The 19,866-nt window shown below is 40.6% G+C and overlaps 1 protein-coding gene and 1 long non-coding RNA gene across 2 annotated transcripts in view; one reads left to right on the top strand and one right to left on the bottom strand.

Moving 5' to 3' along the window:
* The window catches only part of CYYR1 (cysteine and tyrosine rich 1), a 103,657-nt gene that overhangs the window by 45,521 nt on the left and 38,270 nt on the right, over positions 1–19,866 (bottom strand). The gene's annotated exons all lie outside the window — the stretch shown is intronic.
* Positions 1,978–19,866, top strand: part of LOC123610677 — a 48,452-nt gene continuing 30,563 nt past the window's right edge. The window contains exons 1-4 of the long non-coding RNA XR_006718243.1: positions 1,978–4,202; positions 7,618–7,686; positions 10,743–11,493; positions 17,266–17,349. This is a non-coding gene — a long non-coding RNA (uncharacterized LOC123610677). The remainder of the gene's footprint in view (positions 4,203–7,617; positions 7,687–10,742; positions 11,494–17,265; positions 17,350–19,866) is intronic.

Below are 19,866 nucleotides of genomic sequence, written 5' to 3'. Positions count from 1 at the left end.
AAGCCAAAAAAAAAAAAAAAAAAACCCAACCAACCCAGAAACCTGAGCAAAAACAAATTCAAAATTAGTGTTTTTTTAAATCAACTTACCCAACAAACTACTTAAAGAAATTACTACATTCTCCCTCAAGAAGGATGTGGTAACACAATGCCATTTTTCTACCCACTGAGCAGCACAGGATGCGGGTCAGCATACAGATGTGACATCCCCTTAATTATATTAACACCAGGCAATAGAGTCAGAATGGTATTTAGAGTTATTAATTCATTCAACGTGGACTAATCACCTACTATATATATCCTTTCCCTCTGTCTCAGGGGCTTGGCATATAAAGTATTGTGTGGTGTGGGCAACAGATATGAGTTCTAAGGCACCACTGAAATACAGTTACATCTGAGGGGCCCTGGAGGCCGGGTCGGGGAAGGCTTCACAGATGGTATGACCTATAAGCAGAGGCTGAAAGTGGTAGGAATTTGCCAGACAAGGTGAAACGATATTCCAGCAGAGGGCACGTGCCAAGTCACAGATGTGTGAAGTAGCTTAGGATTTTGGAATACAACAAGCAATCTTGTGTAGCTGCTGTAAAAATTGCAATCTAGAAGTGACAAGAGATGTGGCTAAAAATGCACGCGGGAACTTGATGGTACGGGATCTTTAAGTCCAAAGAGTTTAGCTCATCCTTGCAAAGAGGGGAGTGACACAATCAGATTCGTGTTTTAGAAAGATACTTCGTGTAGCTGTGTGCAAAGAATGGGACCTAGGAGATCCATTATGGACTGTTCCAGCAATTTGCATGAGAGGGAACACGGGCTGGATTCGAGGTTGCACTGGAGAAAGTGAGGGGGAAAGGGTTGAATTGTGTAGGACAAAGAACTTTCTAGAAATGGTTAGCAATCTCTGGGGTTTCTGACTCGAGCTACTAGAGTAATAAGGGTTTTCTGAACAAAGACCAGGAATCCAGTGGGCCTAAGTTCTGGAGTAGTAGACTGGTGCGAGTGGAGAATGGTTCCATTTTGGGAGACACTGAGCCAAAAAGTGTCTTTTGAATATCCAGATGGAAATGACAAAGCAAAGAGTTTGGAAGATTAATGTCTTCATTCTGTCATTGCCTAGGACACTTCAAGCGCTGGTTTCAGTGCTTCAAAGTGCTGGTTTGAAATTATATGCAAGTATTTTTGATGATTTACAGTGGAGGTTCAGGAGAATAAGGACTCTTGCAAGCATTTCTTTGATAGCTTTATGGCAAGTGTTTCAAATAAGGGCACTGTAGTCTAGGGTGTCACTGGGAACCTTGATAGAGGTCTGATTGTCATCCATATAATTTGCAGTGTGAGTTAATACCACCAGCGTCGGTTTGGTGTGAATTAGTCATGTGTCCAAACCCCACATCCTGAAATCAGGGTTGTATTGCAACAACATCATCCAATGTAAATAACTGTTTAATGTCATAAATAGGCTTTTAGCAAACAATCTTTTAAAAATATAAATTAAACTATGTCACTACACTTCCCGGTGGTTTCTGCTTTCCCTCAGAGTAAGAGCCAAAGTCCTTATAACAGCCCACAAAGCTGTCCATGATATGCCTCTTTCTTCTTAACTCTCTGACTCCATTTCTCATTACTGTCTTCCCCCAGTCACTGTATTCCAGCTACACTGGCCTCTTTGCTACTCCTCAAATGTCAGAAACGTGACCATTCCCTTTTGCTGAGACTGTGTTTCCTGCAGATTTATCTGCATGGTTTTGACTTATTGGTCAAATGTTATCTTTTAAGTGAGTCCTTCCTTGACCATTGATTTTTAAATTGTGGCAACTAATTTTTTACCAATCCCTATTACCTTCTTTTTTTAAAAAATGTTTATTTATTTTTGAGAGAGAGAGAGAGAGAGAGAGAGAGAGTCAGAGCATGAGTGAGGTAGGGGCAGAGAGAAAGGGAGACACAGAATCCAGGTTCCATGCTGCCAGCACAGAGCCCGACCCAGGGCTCAAACTCGCGAACTGTGAGATCATGACCTGACACTTAACCGACTGAGCCACCCAGGCACCCTGATATTACCTTCTGCTTTATTTTCTCAGTAGTGCCAAAGTATAATTTTTGTACTCCCTCCCAACATCATAGTGGGAGATAATGGTGATAGCATCTGTTGATAGCATCTGTAGAGAGGATCTAGATGGGTTTTAGTAGAATAGGCTGAGCTTGTGCTGCCTTGACTCACAAGCCCAAAACTCAGTGGCTTAACTGAGATAGCTTCTTTCTTCCTCAAAGTCTGTTTAAGTCAGGTGACTAACCATGATGGTTCTCCTCCATGCAGTGACTCAGGAGTCCAGGCTCATTGTAGCTCATGGCCCCAATCGGTCAACATATAGCCGCCATGCTTGCCCCCAAAAGGAAGGAGATTGTGTTGAAAGGTCCCACAGAGTCTTTTACATAACTCAGGCCAGAAGGGACATACATCACTTCTGCTCATGGTCCAATGGTCAGCTAGTTCCATGGTCCCACTTAACTATAAGAAGGCTGGTTGGGAAGTATAGTCTTCTAAGGGCCCTTCAAGGAAAGGAACCCTGGGCATTGGTGAGCACTTCTCAAGTTTCGCACAACAGCCAGCTTTGGAATGGCTTCCTTAAGATGGAGAGAGCACAGGAGTAGGATCCAGCAGAGCTGAGCATAGATCTTGTTGAATCAGTCACTATCCATGTTGCCTTGAGTAAATCAATCATTACCTCTGGGTCTCAGTTTTCAAATCCACCAAATGGGGAAAATAATACCTACCCTGCTTGTATTAGCGAGACTTTTTAGTTTCCACTACAAAAGTCTGCAAGCAGAATTACCATATTTAGGCGACTGTTCAAATGCAAGTACATAAATAATGCAGTATGAAACCTAGAAAGCCTGTCTGGATGAGATATAACGAATTATGCTGTTCTACATCAACATTGTTAGAGCCATAAACAACGGTACCATGTCCAGTCTTGCTTGCTTAACGGCTGAGATGCCTAAGCAGCGAAGTAAGGAGCTGTTTACGTATCAGCACTGATGTATTTTCTATGTACGGAGTATGAAGAAAATGCAAAGGAAATTATGATATATGTTAAACATTAAAGATTACCCAAAGCACAAGTTTGGCGGCTCTTGTGGTATCTGATGCTCTGTTGCTAGAGAGCATCTACCTAGATCAGCTACTAGGCCACAAAGCCGACCCTATGTTCCAAGGATGGATGTGTAGTTAGGACAGGGTATAATACTGGCCAACTGTCAGCTATTTGAGAAGTTTCATTACCATGTATTTGAGGTGATATCAAAGTCTTTCAAAGACATCAATTTTTACAGATTTGGCTAATTAATGTGTATATTTGTTGTCAGACATCAAACGGTACTGAACGTACATGTAGTTATTTTGTAAGTCACCTCAAGATTGCTCGTGATGGTAAAATTTTAATGGTAATAATGATAATCATGATTATTGATCATTTTTCCGTATGCAAAAAATGTCGTCAATAGCAGGCGTAATCTTATAAATAGATGTCATGCAAAATACTCAAACGTGTGAATTCTATTAAAATATGCTTTGGGTTCTCTGGAAAACTCAGTGAAATCTACAGCATCATGACAGAAAGAGTCCAAGTCACCTGTTTTAAAGTGACAAACTGTCCCTATAGAGAGGTTCTTTTTAACTCAGCCTGCCATTTATTTTCTGAGAAAGCTCATTCTGCCTGCATGTATCTATGTCTGATAGACAAGTATTTCCTACATTAAACAGATGGGCCTCTACAGAAGCTCCCCCTATGACTCTAGTTCAGAAAACGTTTCTTGCTGCTAGTAATAGTATTATACACACACGAAACATTAGGAACACCTATATGGTCAGTGAAAGGTCACAGATCGATTACAGCCTAAAATATTAGAGTCCAGGAACCAGTCAGTACTGTGGTAACCAACCCACAAAAATCCATATAAAAATCTGCTAATTGAACTTTGTCATGGAATTTTTCTGCCTAGTCATTGGCCCACATAACTCTATGGTGATGAACAAAAGAAATGGATCGAATAAAGCCAGCTGCAAATAGATACCCACGGCCACGTGCTGGGATGCAGATAGCATATCAACAATGAGATAAAGCTTTCTGAAGCAGAAGGTCACTGAACCAAAATTTCTGACACATGTCCAAGTGCTGGCTTTTAAAATGGAGCGTAACAGAAAGCACAGTGAGTGAATTTTATAGGATGTTTTATGTGATGTTATGATAAAATAGGACCAGGCTATTGCCAAGCGAATGCTCCTTTGTTTCCTTTTGCTAACAACTTCTATGTACTATTGCCTTGACTCGAGGGTTTGGGTTCCTTCCTACCTCCCACGAAGATTACAACCTCGAGAATGATTGTTTTTCTTCTCTTGAAACACTTCTGCTGCTCTCGTGGATAAAAGACATTCACAGAGCTGGTCACAGTTCCAAGTTGATGACCATACATTGTGTGGACACTTTGGAATAGAGAGTATAGAAAAATAAACAGTCCAAATCAGAAGGAACTTTCTACATGGCAGTTAAAAACGGTGTCCAAAATAGTGCACATGCACACACACAGATACACACAGCTTGAACTATGATCTCTTATCTCTGTCTCTCTTCTTACTAATCTCTTTCTTATTCAGATTTGACAGTATCGTGCTTGTCTTTAATAAATGCCATCAATGGTTTTCAATCATGCCCTGTATCTTAATTCCAGGAGCATCATTCACATGGAGTCTAGATTGAGGTCAGCAAACAATAACCTATGGGCCAAATCTGGTCTGCTGCCTATTTTGTATGTTTATTAGCTAAAAACATCTTTTTTCTTAACGTTTATTTATTTTTGAGACAGAGGGAGATAGAGCATGAACGGGGGAGGGGCAGAGAGAGAGGGAGACACAGAATCGGAAGCAGGCTCCGGGCTCTGAGCCATCAGCCCAGAGCCCGACGCGGTGCTCGAACTCACAGACTGCGAGATCGTGACCTGAGTTGAAGTCGGACGCTTAACCGACTGAGCCACCCAGGCGCCCCTTAAAACATCTTTTATATTAAAAAACTGTTTATTAATTTTGAAAGAGAGGGCATGAGCGGGGAAGGGGTAGAGTGAGAGGGGGGCAGAGGATCCAAAGGGGGCTCTGTACTGACAGCAGAGAGCCCGATGCGGAGCTTGAAGTCACAAACGAGGAAATCATGACCTGAGCTGAAGTCGGATGCTCAACTGAGGGAGCCACCCAGGCGCCCCCCCCCCTTTTTTTTTTACACTTTTAAATGGTTGAAACCAATCAAAATAATAATATGCTGTGAAACTCAAATTTCAGTGTCCATAAACAAGGTTTTATTGGAGCACATCTATACTCATTTGTTTATATGCTGTCTGTGCCTTCTTTTGGCTGCAAAGGCAGATTTGAGTAGTTGCAACACAGACCACATGGTCTGCAAAGCCTCAAATATCGACTATCTGGCCAAATAAAACAGAAGTTTGCCAGCCCCCACAATGCAAATGGGACCTCCTGGGGTTGAGTAGTACCTAGCCTGTGTGGCTGTCTACTACACCTGATCTCTAATACTCATCCCTTTAAGTGCTTTTTCTCAAGCTAGGCATTTAAGATTTTCCATAAGCTAGGCCCAGACCAGATTCTCTCCAGCCTTCCCACCCATTACTTACTCTTTCCTCAGTACCCTGTAGCTTTTTATGTTGCTTCCATGTTCTAGCTGTGTGTTGACATCTGTGTAGCTTCATCTGTCTGTTGATATCCAACCTGAAATCCCAGCTCAGATGTCACTTTGAACCTGGCAGCTTAGAAATGCGTCTACCTAATAGGATTCCTCACTTCTGTGAATTCGCAGTGTCTTGATCTTCTCTGACACACTTACTGTATCTTGCCCTGCACTCTACTTAGTCATACTCTTGTGTCATTTCTCCTACTTTGTCCTGCAATCCTTGAGTGTAAGGACTTGCCTTAGGTTCCCTTTGTACCTTTACGAATAGTGTGGGTATGGACAGGCCTGGTGACGATCCCGGTAGACTGAGGGACAAATGCCAGCATCCATCCAGGCCTCTGCACACGGGCAATCACATATTTCCTTAGTTGCAGTGTCCAAGGAAATTCCAGTGGCATGGCAAAAGACCCAAGTTAGTGCTCTAATAAAGCTGCTATGGGGAGGGGTGGCTCAGTTCCATAAAAACAAACAAAATCTTGGAAGGGCACAAGCCCAGGACCCAATCCAGAAGCAGGCAAATACACCAAAGAACAGACAGGCCCTAAACATCGGCAACATTCAATAAGTAGTGAGATTCCATTCACCAGACCGGGGTCCAGGGCAACAGAGCCAATAAAAAAGGGGATAAAGTGAGGCTGTGGCGTTTGGCCAGGAGAAAATAGCAGCCGGGTCTTAGAAAGACCGGAGTTGTAAAGAGGTGACTGGGCAAAAGTCCAAAGACAGAAACACACTCAAGGTCAGAGCTAGGCTACTACCAAGACAATGACTGGAGCTGAGTCCCAAATATTGTGTAAGGACTCCTTAAATTATTCTTGCTTAGGTTTGAATTTAATTCTGAGATTTATAGAGCAGAGAAATCTATAAAGAAGGCTTAAGTGGCTCTAGCAGTGGGGGAAGACAAGAGACGCAGAGGGAGGGGGAGAGCAAAGCCTGGGAAAGGCCAGGGTAGAGAGAATTAAATGAGCCCTAACCACACGTCAGGCCTTGATAAGGCTTTTACTTACAATACCTCATCTGACATGCATAAGAGCTGCAAGGAAGCAGCATATCCCCATTTTACAGAAGAAGAAACTGTGGCTTAGAGATTATTAGTGGAGCTAAGGTAAGAAGGCAGCCATAAATGAAGCCACACCAATTCCCCCTGCGACCTACCATTGCCCGTCACACTTTTTCAATAAATATCTATTAAATGAATAACGCAGATAGAGAAATGACAAAGCGGTCTTTTTACAGTTCAACATGGTAAATGTGAGAGCACCGATATTTGTCTCTTTTATTACTGGCCCATTGAACTCAAACTCACAACTCACTCATGGGTACTCTGCGTCCCATGTGCCAACCTGCACACGAAAAAATCTAAAAACATATTGGTTGCTGTGGTCAGGTGCTCTGGATTTCTGGCCTTCCAAGTCATTTTCACAAACATGTCCAAATTCCATTTCCAGATTTATTTTAGTGTGCTCAGTCCCCCTGAGTACTCACTGTCTTCCAATTAACCCTGGTACACCTCGTTCCCTGCATGTTAAATGTTCCCTCAATAAAACCCTCCTTGATCTCTTTATGCAGAAATGGTATCTCTTTCTTTCCTCCACTCTGATAGACATTTCTTTCTATACCATTTATATGGCTCTATCCTTAACCTGAAATAATAGTTGCATATAAGCTCCAGGAGCTTTAGAGTTTGTTTACATCTTTTTGTCCGCCCCCCACCCCCCACCCCAGCAACAGTGCCTTAGAATGGCATTCATACAAAAAGTGTTCAAAAATTATTAAAGAACAATGTACACACGAAATTTCACTTTCTTAGGCTCCTCAATGTGGGCATTTTTTCCCTCGGAGGTTTGTTCCCACACTCACCTTATGTTTGACTCGGTTCTTTTCAATTAATACAGTTCTTTCCGGTCACTGGAATTCTTTCAAAGAAGCAGTTGTATGAAATGGAAGACGACGGTATATTGAAGGTAACTAAGGCTTTTCATTTTATGCCAGTTCCAAAGCCAATGTAAGGATCTGAGTCTAAAAGTACTTCTCACTACCAGTAGGATATACAGGCCTATTGGCATACAATCTGTTTTTCAAAGTCTTTAACAAAAATACTGATTCGAGTATTCTTCCTCTGATCGTGTATTCTTCTAAGAAGTGCTATTTAAATAACTGTATGATTTCTTTTATTGTATAATTTACATCATTGTAACAGTCTGATAGTTCACAGGGACCCCTTGAAAGACTTATATTTAGAACATTTTAAAAGCGTATTAAAAGGTATTTTTTTCTCATTTGATAAATATTAATGCATTTATTGATGGACAACCATTTAGGGTTGTCCTAAATTATGAAAAAAATAATCTTGAGTGTGCAGTTATTATAAGAAAGTTAACTATTACTAAAGCTGAAAATATAAAATATATTCTTCTGGAAACTGCACCTGAAAAATATTAATGATAGAATATCTGATGGTTTCTGCTGGATAAGCTCCCTCGTTTTGAAAGAGGCCTCCCCAAATGCAATCATTTTAAATTGTCTGTGTAAATAGACAATAGTAGCCATGTAAATTATGGCTTAATATACATAAAACTTAAAGCCACTTATATTGGCCTCTAGAATGTGTTAAATACTTTAAGGATATTGCTTTAAAATTCTTTGCTTAACTTAATATGAAGATTATTCTACAAGCCAGCAAGTAATGAAGGGATTCTATGGAATAATAAAAGAAATGTTTAGCCAGGATTTAAGAATTCACTAGGATAATCTAACCAATTATAATATTGACTACGATTAAGGCTAAAAATAATGTACCTATCAAATAAAGTGAATTATAAGAAAGAAATAGAACACCCCGTATAGGATTATCTGAGCTGATTCTTTCTAGAATCCATTTTTTTTTTTACTTTTCATGTTATATGCAGTTTTAATATGGTATTACTTCTAATCTTTCAAGTACTGCTGTCAGATAAACCTAATTATTTCCTAAAAATGGCTTGCTACTGAAAGAAAAATGTAGCAGAAAACTTAGTCGCCCATTTAGATATATTCAGTTCATATTAAAATATTTCCTTTATTTTTTTCTCTAAAAGAAGACTCAAGTGGATGAGGTATCAGACATACTGGCAAAAGTAAGATGAAGGTGGGTAGAGAAGGCGTAGCAAATCCCAGGACTTGACACAGACCAGACAATTCTTCATTAAATCTCTAGGAGCCCCGGAAAATTTCCACAGATATTTCTTGGGGACTCTTACGAATTGAGTATTTGTGTCCCCTCAAGATTCATATGTTGAAGGCCTAATCTCAGTGCAATATATTTGAAGGTGGGGCCTTTGAGAAACAATTACATTTAGACGGGGTCAAGAAGGTAGAGCCCCCATGATGGGATTAGTCCACTTATGAGCTTGGTCTCTCTCCCCCCACCCCACCCCCGCCTCCAGTGGAGAAAGAAAGCAGCTGTCTCTAAATCAGAAACAGGGGCCGGACCAAGCACTCAACCATGCTAACTGATTTTAGACTTCCCTAGAAGTCTAGACTTCCTAGAGCGAGAAGAAATAAATGTCTATTGTTGAAGCTACCCAGTATGGTATTCTGTTACAGCAAACTGGATAGAGGATAAGGATTGTCAGTGTTCCTCTCACGTGGCCCTTGAAGACTTGGCCGACAAGATCATGAATCTTGGTGTCACCGCACCTATGCTGACTGCACACAGCTTGCTGAAGATGTTGGTGCCACTCTCTGAGCATTTGGGAAGGCAATGCTGAGACGTGTCTGGTCCTACATCTGCAATCGTCTGAGATCCAGACTTAGACACCCAGCATGGTTGTCTAGGACACTAGTTTTTGAAGCTATTGTTTTAATCTCATTATGAAAAGAAGAAATTATGCTACTTTACTCCTTGTACATCCGTGTTTTACGAGGCTCTCAGACTATTATCCTCCTAAAGTTCAGCCTGCTGACATACCAACAAATGGTAGGATTTAGCTTTACACCAACTGATTACCTTAAGAATGGGAAAGGGCTCAGGATCATGTCTCACTCTGAGTTCAAAAATTAGTTGGGGCACCTGGGTGCTCAGTCGGTTGAGCGGCCGACTTCGGCTCAGGTCATGATCTCGCAGTCCGTGAGTTCGAGCCCCGCGTCGGGCTCTGTGCTGACAGCTCAGAGCCTGGAGCCTGTTTCAGATTCTGTGTCTCCCTCTCTCTGACCCTCCCCCGTTCATGCTCTGTCTCTCTCTGTCTCAAAAATAAATAAACGTTAAAAAAATTTTTTTAAAAATTAGGCAGTAATTTACATTCTTGAAGTATCATTGAAATCCTTGCAACAGATGTCTTTTCTCCCAAAATTGAATAGATGTGGTTAGAACCATCCCTGTTCCTTTACTCAGGGCTGTCTGTGGTCAGTGGCAAACAGTTTAATATAGATCCTAATGGTAGAGACAACATCGGTTAGTTTTTGTACAGGATCCTGTCTTCTTATTCATTGTTGTATCTTCAGAATGAATTAATATGTAAATCTTAGGCTGTATAGTAATCAATTCATTCATTTGATTCAACAAATATTTATTGAGAGCCTACCATGTACCAAGTACTATTTGAGGTATTTGGAATACATTATTAAGACACTTGTCCTTGAAGAGATTACATTTTGGAAGGAGTGGAGGAACAGGCAATAAACATAACAAAGTATAAATATTGTCAGAAGATATTAAATTCTACAAGGAATAAAAGGATAAGTCAGCAGGATAAGGAGGATCAGAGGAAGGGATACAAGCGAGTTGAGATACAACGACTTGAAGGCAGTGAAAGAGTTGGCCAAGCGAACACCTGGAAAAGGGCACTCCAAGCAGATGGCACAGCCACCAGAGAAGGAGAATAATTTAGGTCTCAGATAGTCAAGCAAGGAGGTCAACGTAGCTGAGGGAGAGTGCCGCAGGGGGAAAATGGTAGGAGATGAGGTCAGAGATTAGCAGGTCAGGTCCAGAGGGACTCGGAGACCATTTAAGAACTTTGGCTCTTACTCCGCATGGACATAGGGTGCTGCTAAAGGGTTCTGAGCAGAGGAGTGACATGATCCAAAATTGGGTTTTGGAAGGAATCCCTCCGGTTGCTGGGCTGAGAAGAGACGATCAGGAGTGAGGGTAACCTGAGAAAGAGAACTAGGAGGCAGTGGCAGTAATCCAGGTGAGAGGTATTTTTCAGAGATGAAATCAGCGACCTTGGTTCTCCATGAGTTAACTTACCGATGCTAGCTAGCCCAGACTGAAACGACTTTATACATATGCTAAAGAGATCTATTTAGATAGATACAGCTCTGCCAATACATTTCACCTCGAGAAATGCTCGGGTATGCTTTTTAATTCTTACATTTTGTGAGCAGGTGGTACAATGAATGGACACCAACTTCAAACAAACTCCCATAAGAACCATCAGGACTAACTTACCCGAAAGGAACATTCAAATTCACATCAATCAATAACAGCTAATAATGGCCTCCGTTAATTTGTTTTAATTTTGACCAAGTGATAATATTGCCATCATTTTTTTTTTTTAAACGATCCTTGATGGAACTGCTACCTCTGTTGAACTCTTGAGTGTATCTCGTCCCAAAGAGAATGATCAACAAAATCAGTCCTGGATACATGCTATACATTCTGTTATACCTACTCATAGCTCATCTGTGACATAGCTTCTGAATTAAAAGCAAAGAAAAAAAAAAGGAACAGAGAGAATAAAATATGTGCTCACATCTGAGAAGAATTCAACTAATTTCTTTAGCTGACGAAGGTAGGATTTAAAATGTTTCTCTCTCTCTCTGTCTCTCTCTTTTTTGGAGCTCCTTGTTAGCTGTTTTGCCCTTCAGGAAAGGATCTGTGGTGGTATGGATTGAAAAGGTTACACTGTGATCATTTGCAAATGAATTCTATCTGGAATGAAAATCCACATAGTTTTATACTGATGTTGTAATGTTCTGTGTGATATTTTGTCAAAACTATATGCTGCCTACAACATAATATTTCACCTTTAGTTATTAGCACATTGACACATTATGAGAACGGTAACAGTTGGCAATGTGAGCAATATTCCAACTATAGAGAAGATTTACCGTATATTTTTAAAAGCTTACAGAAGATACTTTCACCTAGTCTTGATCTATCCCATGAGGGGATTTTAGTGGGCTTGAAAGCCTCCAAAATTATTTGCAAAGTTGTGTGTTCATATGAATTTGTGAAATGATCCAACAGTTTTTATTACAATCTTAAAAATTTTTTTTTCAACGTTTATTTTTATTTTTGGGACAGAGAGAGACAGAGCATGAACGGGGGAGGGGCAGAGAGAGAGGGAGACACAGAATCGGAAACAGGCTCCAGGCTCTGAGCCATCAGCCCAGAGCCCGACGCAGGGCTCGAACTCACGGACCGCGAGATCGTGACCTGGCTGAAGTCGGACGCTTAACCGACTGCGCCACCCAGGCGCCCCTTATCACAATCTTAAAGGAACCTGTGACATCACCCCTCTTTGGAAAAAAAAACTTAAAAAAACAGTGACGTGGAAAAATGCACAGATGGTACTTTTTAAGGGTTATTTATATATCAGAAGAATACTCTCAATTTATGTACAGTTTGATTGCTCACAAAACTTAGTTTTGTTTTAATCAAAATGGACCTTTTGCTTTCACATCTTGATTTTCTAGAGAAAATATTTTATTTTACCTGTCATTATTTTTTTTATAATGAGACAGACCTTAATTTATTTCGAGCAGCACTGATGAGCCCCTACCATACACTGAGGGATACAATGATGAGAAAAGATAAAAAGACCAGGTTCTTGACCTTGAGAATCTCACAGTCTATCGGGAGAGATGGAGACACAGCTATTGAGCATAAATTGTGAAAAACATTATTAGGGAAATGAATTCAATGGTGGTTTTATCCCTGGGATAACTGATTTCCCAGAAAAGATCTGAGTTATTGGCACTGGGAAGATGACTGTTTTTCTAGGCCAGGAAGAAAGAGTGTTCTGGGCACAAAGAACAACAGGTATGAAAGCGTGACCGTTCAGTTTTGTGAGAACACAGGCTTAGGGGACAGGGGTGGAGAACTTGGCTGAAAGGAAGTCTGGAAAGATGAGGCCAGGCTCCAAAGAGCCTTGGGACCATCCTAAGAGTTTGGAGTTGCATATGTAAGGTGAGGAAAAAGTATTGAAGGTGTCGGATAGAGGAGCGAGAGAATCGAATTAGTTTAGAAATCTGACTCTGGTGGATAAGATGAGGCCAGACCGAAAATACCAGGAAGCTCCTGGAAAAAAAAAAATCTTGAATTAGTAATAGAATAGATATTTTTGTCCCTATTTTTTTTTATTTATAGAAATTTCTTTTTTATCGTAGCCTATAGAAGGATCACAATCATCTTCCTCTCTCTTGTTCCCCAAAGTGGCTCTGAACTGGGGTCCCTGCTTTCTCTCTTGCCCCTTACAATCCGGACTCCACATGAAAGTGAGTGGCCATTTACAATAAAATACAAATCAAATCATTCTCCAGAGGCCTCAGCCCTGATGAACATCCTAACGTCTGTATATTTCTATTTCTTTTTCTTCCATCTTCTTTTTGAGCCCACTACTACAACTCTGTATTAACTAAGTGACTGTATGAGCCTTATGGGAAACACGTCACCTCTGTGACTCTTGGTTTTGTTTGTTTCTTTGCCTCTTTAAAGTGGTGTCGGAACTCTTGTCCTTACTTCAGGGTTCTAGATATCAAAGGAGACAAGAAGGTGAGGCATTTTAAGATTCAGGAACCCCATCTAGGGAACAAATCCCATGTCCTCCAAACACTGCGGCCCTGTTAATTCTCAAAAATCTGAGCGAAGGCATTCCTTTCCGTGCACAACATAAGCCAAGAGTTCAAGTCAATCACTTGAAATAAATCAGTAAAGTAAGTTGACTCCTTCAGTGAAGAAGCTCTGGACACTTCTATTGTTTTTTTTTTTTTTTTCTTGCAAATATTGTGTTTATGACATGAATGATCAGAAGTCAAGGAAAGGCTGCCCTCACATAACTTTATTCTGTCCAGGAAACATAGAGAAGGGCATTTGGACATTTGAAGCAAATTAAAGCCAGAGCAAAGGCCAGAAGCACTGCCAGCTTCCTACTTTTCTTTGTCCACAGGCCAAAATATTACCAAAACAAATGTTTCCTGTCAATAAGCTGCAAGCACAACTTCTAAAATATTACGGTTTTTAATTTTTTTTCAGGCATGAAGTTCCGTAAGCTCATTATATTTTAATTATGTAGCATAACCCAAGTCACATAACAAATTAAAGTCAAACCACTGTTACTTTTCTCAAGGAATGCTGTATAAACCTCGAAGGTTAGAAAGCCAACCAAAAAAGAATATCTAATAGTAGTTCTTTATATTATCCACGAATTTAGAAATCTTTCACTTTTAAGGACAGTTATTTGTTTTTTTTTAATTTTTTTAATGTTTCTTTATTTTTGAGAGAGAGAGAGAAACAGAGCATGAGTGGGGGTAGGGACAGAGAGAGAGGGAGACACAGAATCTGAAGCAGGCTCCAGGCTCTGAGCTGTCAGCACAGAACCAGATGCGGGGTTCGAACTCACGAACCATGAGATCATGACTGGAGCCGAAGTCAGATGCTTAACCAACTGAGCCACCCAGGCGCCCCAGTTACTTGATTGTTGAATGGTTCCCACTTTCATCAAGTATAACTGGCTTATGTTGGGATGAACGTATTCCATTTCGTTGCTGTCTCTGTACATTTCTTTTAGTTTGCATGAATATGGCCAGATGAATCATACATAAAGGAAGCTCAGCTCCTCCGGAGCACTGCTATTTTACTAAGAGCTCCACTGCCAAATTCAAAGCTAAATTCAGGTTTTAGGTATCAGAATCTTGCATAGGTCCCCGGAGAATATTTTGTTCAAATAATGTAACACCTCAGCGATCAGAGGTTCTGTTCACCTGTTGTGTCTTTAGAAATACGATATTTTACAAAGTCTGAGGTAATGAATATTAAGGCATTATTGCTACCTTTTTTTAAAAAAAAGCTCAGACAAAATATAGTGAGACAAAGGAGTGGACTGTTTTATGAAAACATCATACAGAAATGTCAAGAAATAAACTTTAGCAATTCTATAAAGAAAGGGTAAAGGAAAAACTTAAAAATCTGGAAATGCTCTGGTAGAAATCTGGTTAACTATCAATCAAAAAGAAGCAAACCATTTTGGCAGAAGAGAAATAGAAATATTAATTTTGAGCCAAAATGTTATCATTTTGTTAGTTACTGAATTTCTGCTTTTAGCTCAAAAGGTTTACAATTAAAAGCCTTTGGTCTCTTTTTAGAAATTCCTGTAAATAGCATTTGCTAGAAATTTGTTGGAAAGACCCTAAAATGGGGAAAAATGTGAAAATAAAATCTAAGATTCAGTTCAATCTACTGAGATGGTATCTTTATTTATATAATCGGAAGAAATGTCCGAATTGGAAATCAATTTGCCTTGTTATTGAGGAGCTCGCTTACTGAGTATCTGTGGTCGTCAGACAAGAAAGTGTGTAACAGAAGGAAGCACATTCAAATAAATCTCTCATGAGCCTTTTCAACACAGGTTTTCTGAGACAGGCAGGCTAAACCATAAAGTTTTGCTGGTTTGGTATCTATTTCACACACACCTGGTCCATTATTAATAGCAAACAAAGGGACATAAAGAAATTAAAATACTGAGTCCTTCCTCTCTATGTTTTACAAAGATACTTTACTTATTTTGCTTATTTCTCACAACAATCCAATAGTTGTGTATTGTCATTGCCACTGACCATACAAAGACAGTAAGGCTCAGAGGGGTTTACTAAGTTGTCTAAAGTCACCTGGTGAGTAAGTGGCAAATGTGCGATTTGAATAGAAGTCTACTTACTGAGTTCAAAGACCATTCTGTGTCTGTCACATCAGATTTTGTTACATATGCTCCTTTTGCATCGTTTTAGAAAGGTACAAGAGTTTTATGAAATAAATGAGCTTCTGATAAACTGGATACAAATGACCTTTTATAGATTGAGTCGTGTATTCATGTGGAATACACACATGTAATTCATATATTGAATTAATGAGTGTTATGCATTACATTTGTAAAGCATAAAATGCGTGAAGAAAACAGATAGCCACAACTTTGAACTGAATCTTAGAATGCAAATGATCACTCTCGGCTTTGTTTCAAATGGGTGAAATGTATACAGAACACGGTTTTGCTGGAGCCAGCAGCAGCCGTTGGCACGGGCTGGGAATCAGGGCACACTACTGCAGACCCCGAGGCTGGCTGGACCAACAGTGTGGCACAAAAAGACACAAGATCCTGAAGGCACAGGGAGACACAGCTTGCGACCATCAGGGACAATACCACCAGTCTCTATTTTACTTAATTTAAAATTATCAGCTGCAGGTAATGTTGTTTTTGACAAAGGTCACTGTGGTTCAGTGCTACTGGATTTTATGTTATTAAGCACTTAAGCTGTTTGGTAGAATGATTGACGAGCAGAGGTATATTAGGAGGACTTTAGAGGGAGTTAGCTCTTAGACCTTTGGTAATAATGGGTCTTCAAAACAAGGAAGCAAAAGATCTTTGGAAGTTCCTTGCCTTTTTTTAAATTAATTTTTTGGGGCGCCTGGGTGGCTCAGTCGGTTGAGATTCCGACTTCGGCTCAGGTCATGATCTCGCGGTTCATGGGTTGGAGCCCCGCGTCGGGCCCTGTGCTGACAGCTCGGAGCCTGGAGCCGGCTTCGGATTCTGTGTCTCCCTCTCTCTCTCTGCCCCTCCCCTGCTCATACTCTGTCTCTCTCACTCTCAAAAATGAATAAATGTTAAGAAAAATTAAAATTAATTTTTTCTTGAAGTATAGTATCAACACACAATGTTAAATTAGTTTCAGGTATACAACACAGTGATTCACCTTCTCTATCCTGTATGTTGTACTCACTGCCAATGTCGCTACTATCTGTCACCATGCAATGACGTTACAAAACCACTGACTATGTTCCCTGTGCCGTAACTCTCACCCTTTTGATTCATTCATTCCGTAACCTTCTACTCCCCTTCATCCATTTTGCCCACCCCCCACCACTGCCCCTCTGGCAACCACCAGTTTGTTCTCTATATTTATGGGCCTATTTCTGCTTTTTATTTGTTCATTTGTTTTTTTTTTTTTTAGAGTCCACATATGATTGAAATCACATGGTAATTGCCTTTCTCTGTCTGACTTATTCCAGTAAGCAAAATACCATAGGTCCGGCCAAGCTGTTGCAAATGGCAACATTCTTTGAAGTAATATTCCATTGCATATATTGTATATACACACTACATCTTTATCCATTCATCTATCTCTGGACACTTAGGTTGCGTCCATATCTTGGCTATTGTAAACAATGCTGCAATAAATATAGGGGTGAATGTATCTTTTCGAGTTAGTGTTTTCATTTTCTTTGGGTAAATACCCATGAGGACTCCTTTCTTGAGAGTTTTGTGTTACTGCACCCATCCCATTTTTTCCAGTGACAATGATGAGTTATGGCACAACACTGGTATAGATATCTTCAGGAATACAAACATGTATTGGTCAACAGCTCTACAACGATGGTGAGTACATGAACAGATCTTCCATTGGAGACTAACAAACCCACACCATATCATTTGACATACACTGTGAAGCTTAGGTTGGTCAATCTGCTTGTATTTGTGTGTTATGAAAGTCGCCGGAGCTGAGAAATGCTTATGGAATTCAAGCTCTTCATAATCAGCCCGCACGATCGTTTTCTGCCGCAATCAAGTTATGTTTTGTTAATGGAGGAATTTTACTGGTATAGAAGTTGAGTATCCTGTCACTTCAGCCACACGGCATGCAGCGCGTGCTAGAACTGGTTGTGACAAAACATCAACTAGGCTGTTGCTGTTGTCATTGGTGGTGGTGGTGGTGGTGATGGTGGGAGCAGGGTGTGTGTGTGTGTGTGTGTGTGTGTGTGTGTGTGTATTTTGTGTGCGATGCTTGGGATTGGTTCTGAGAGGGGACCAATTGCAAAAGTGAATGTTAGCAAACACTGGTCATGGAACATAACCAGCCAAAGCCACTTACTCTCTCACGGCAAAAGGCCTAGAAGGTTTGAAGAATTTAAAACTCAGATGTATTTGCTCTAAGACTGATTCAAATAATATAAAATTTAGTAGCAAATTCTAAGTACATGGAGCTGTAAGCACACCTGTCATGCTATTCACCAGTATTTCTGGCACTCTGTCGGCATGTGTCTCAAATCAGTGTAAGGAATTTGTAAACCAGAATCTCAAAAGAATGACCTTGTAAAATACGTTGTCAATATTTCACTAATATCACTATGATGCGTTGTCAGTTGCTTATTTACTTGTCTGATTGCCCCATTACAACTCCTTGTAGGCAGAAATCATGCTTTATTTCTTTGTATGCTCAGGACCTAGCAGAATTCTTACAGGATGGGGGCTGAATAAAGGGCTAATGTTAAATGAGTGAATCAATGAATAGGAGTCACCGCTTTCTTACTTTATCACACTCAGCTTCAGAGTCGGTGGCCATGCATTCCGTCTCTACTGTGTGTTAATATACTGGGTATTTTCTTACCCCTCCTGACCCACCTTCCAGCCCTCTCCGTCTTGCTCAATAGTCAGGAAGGCTGACCCATAACAACTGTGCCAATACACCAACCTGCCTTCCGACGTATGCTTGGGTTTGGCCAAACTGGATACGGGGGATTGGAGGTTGAAAGGAACAGGAGAATGAGTCCTAGGACGCTATGGCTATCCCTCCAGTCAGTTGGCTGCCTTCCAGGGATAGCCATAGCTCTGGTGGGAGGTCCTTTTCATACAGGTACTCTGTCTGGACTTGGGTAACTACTCTCTTTCCTTGTCCCTCTCAGTCTTAGAGATTGGGAAAGGCTCTCAGCTGTTGATAGCCTCGAACATTGCACCATCTTTTGTTGGTTTCTCCAGTCCCCATCTGCACCTTTATGAAAGATCCTTTTATTAAACTCTCTCCAATCTCCCCTTTGAGTGTGCTGCTTCCTACTAGGAACTTGACGGTTACCATACGGCTGCTTGCATAACTCTTAAACAATTAATGTTACTCTTTACGCTTGCAAAGAAAATAGGACTACTCCCATTTTAAAGAATGGCTGTGACAGAAATACACTCTACCTAGAACTTGCATTATTTCCATTCACTCATTCATTCTTTGTTCATTTTGTTTCCCAGAAGCCACTGGGCATTTGTCTGTGGACACTGCAGCTGCTAGGTGTAATTCCTGTTAAAACAGAGTAGCACAGACACAGCCTGGCTCAAAGTGAGTCTCTTTTTTGGATAAAAGAGTAAACTAGTTTAAGGGAGTAAACTAGTTTTGCTGAGTGAGGGAAAAGAGCAGGAGGGGGAAATTTATAAAATGAGGAATGCAGAATACTTTAGCTATTATAAAAAAAACAATACTGGGGCACCTGGGTGGCTCAGTCGGTTAGGCATCCGACTTTGGCTCAGATCATGATCTCATAGTTCCTAAGTTCGAGCCCTGTGGTGGGCTCTGGGCTGATAGCTCGGAGCCTGGACCTGCTTTGGATTCTGTGTCTCCCTCTCTCCCGCTCTCTCTCTCTCTCTCTCTCAAAAATAAATAAAACATTAAACGAAGAAAGAACAGTACTGTTGGAGTTTTGCTCATTCTATTCGTTTGGGTGGAGAGAGACAGGCTTATGAGACCTTTACTATGGCTATGGAGGAAAGTCAATGAGCTTTAAATCGGATTTTGTTACAGTACCCTTTAAAATATAAAAGACTCTCTAATTTCATTCATTATATACGCCCTGTCAGCATTCTGAGGGTTGTCTGAAGGCCACAGTAGGTCAATGGTCACTCTCAGATCCCACCCTCCAAGGGCTGCTTCAATTTCTCTATCAGGCTCAAGAGTTGAGTGAACTCTGAGGTACTTTCACGTGGAGATATTTGTAACTTGCCTCTCCAGTAGACCACCAGTGCGTTTGTATGTCTCCTTACATAAGACTACTTAAGACTCAGAGTTTCCAGAGAAGCATGAAAGAGAAAGATGTAATATATCGTTGAAAGCCACACAGGTCTTAAGCTCTGCCT

The sequence above is a fragment of the Leopardus geoffroyi genome, chromosome C2, assembly GCF_018350155.1.
Source record: "Leopardus geoffroyi isolate Oge1 chromosome C2, O.geoffroyi_Oge1_pat1.0, whole genome shotgun sequence".
Lineage (NCBI taxonomy): Eukaryota > Metazoa > Chordata > Mammalia > Carnivora > Felidae > Leopardus > Leopardus geoffroyi.
The sequence above is the reverse complement of the archived record's forward strand: the minus strand, read 5'-3'. Positions and strand labels throughout refer to the sequence as shown.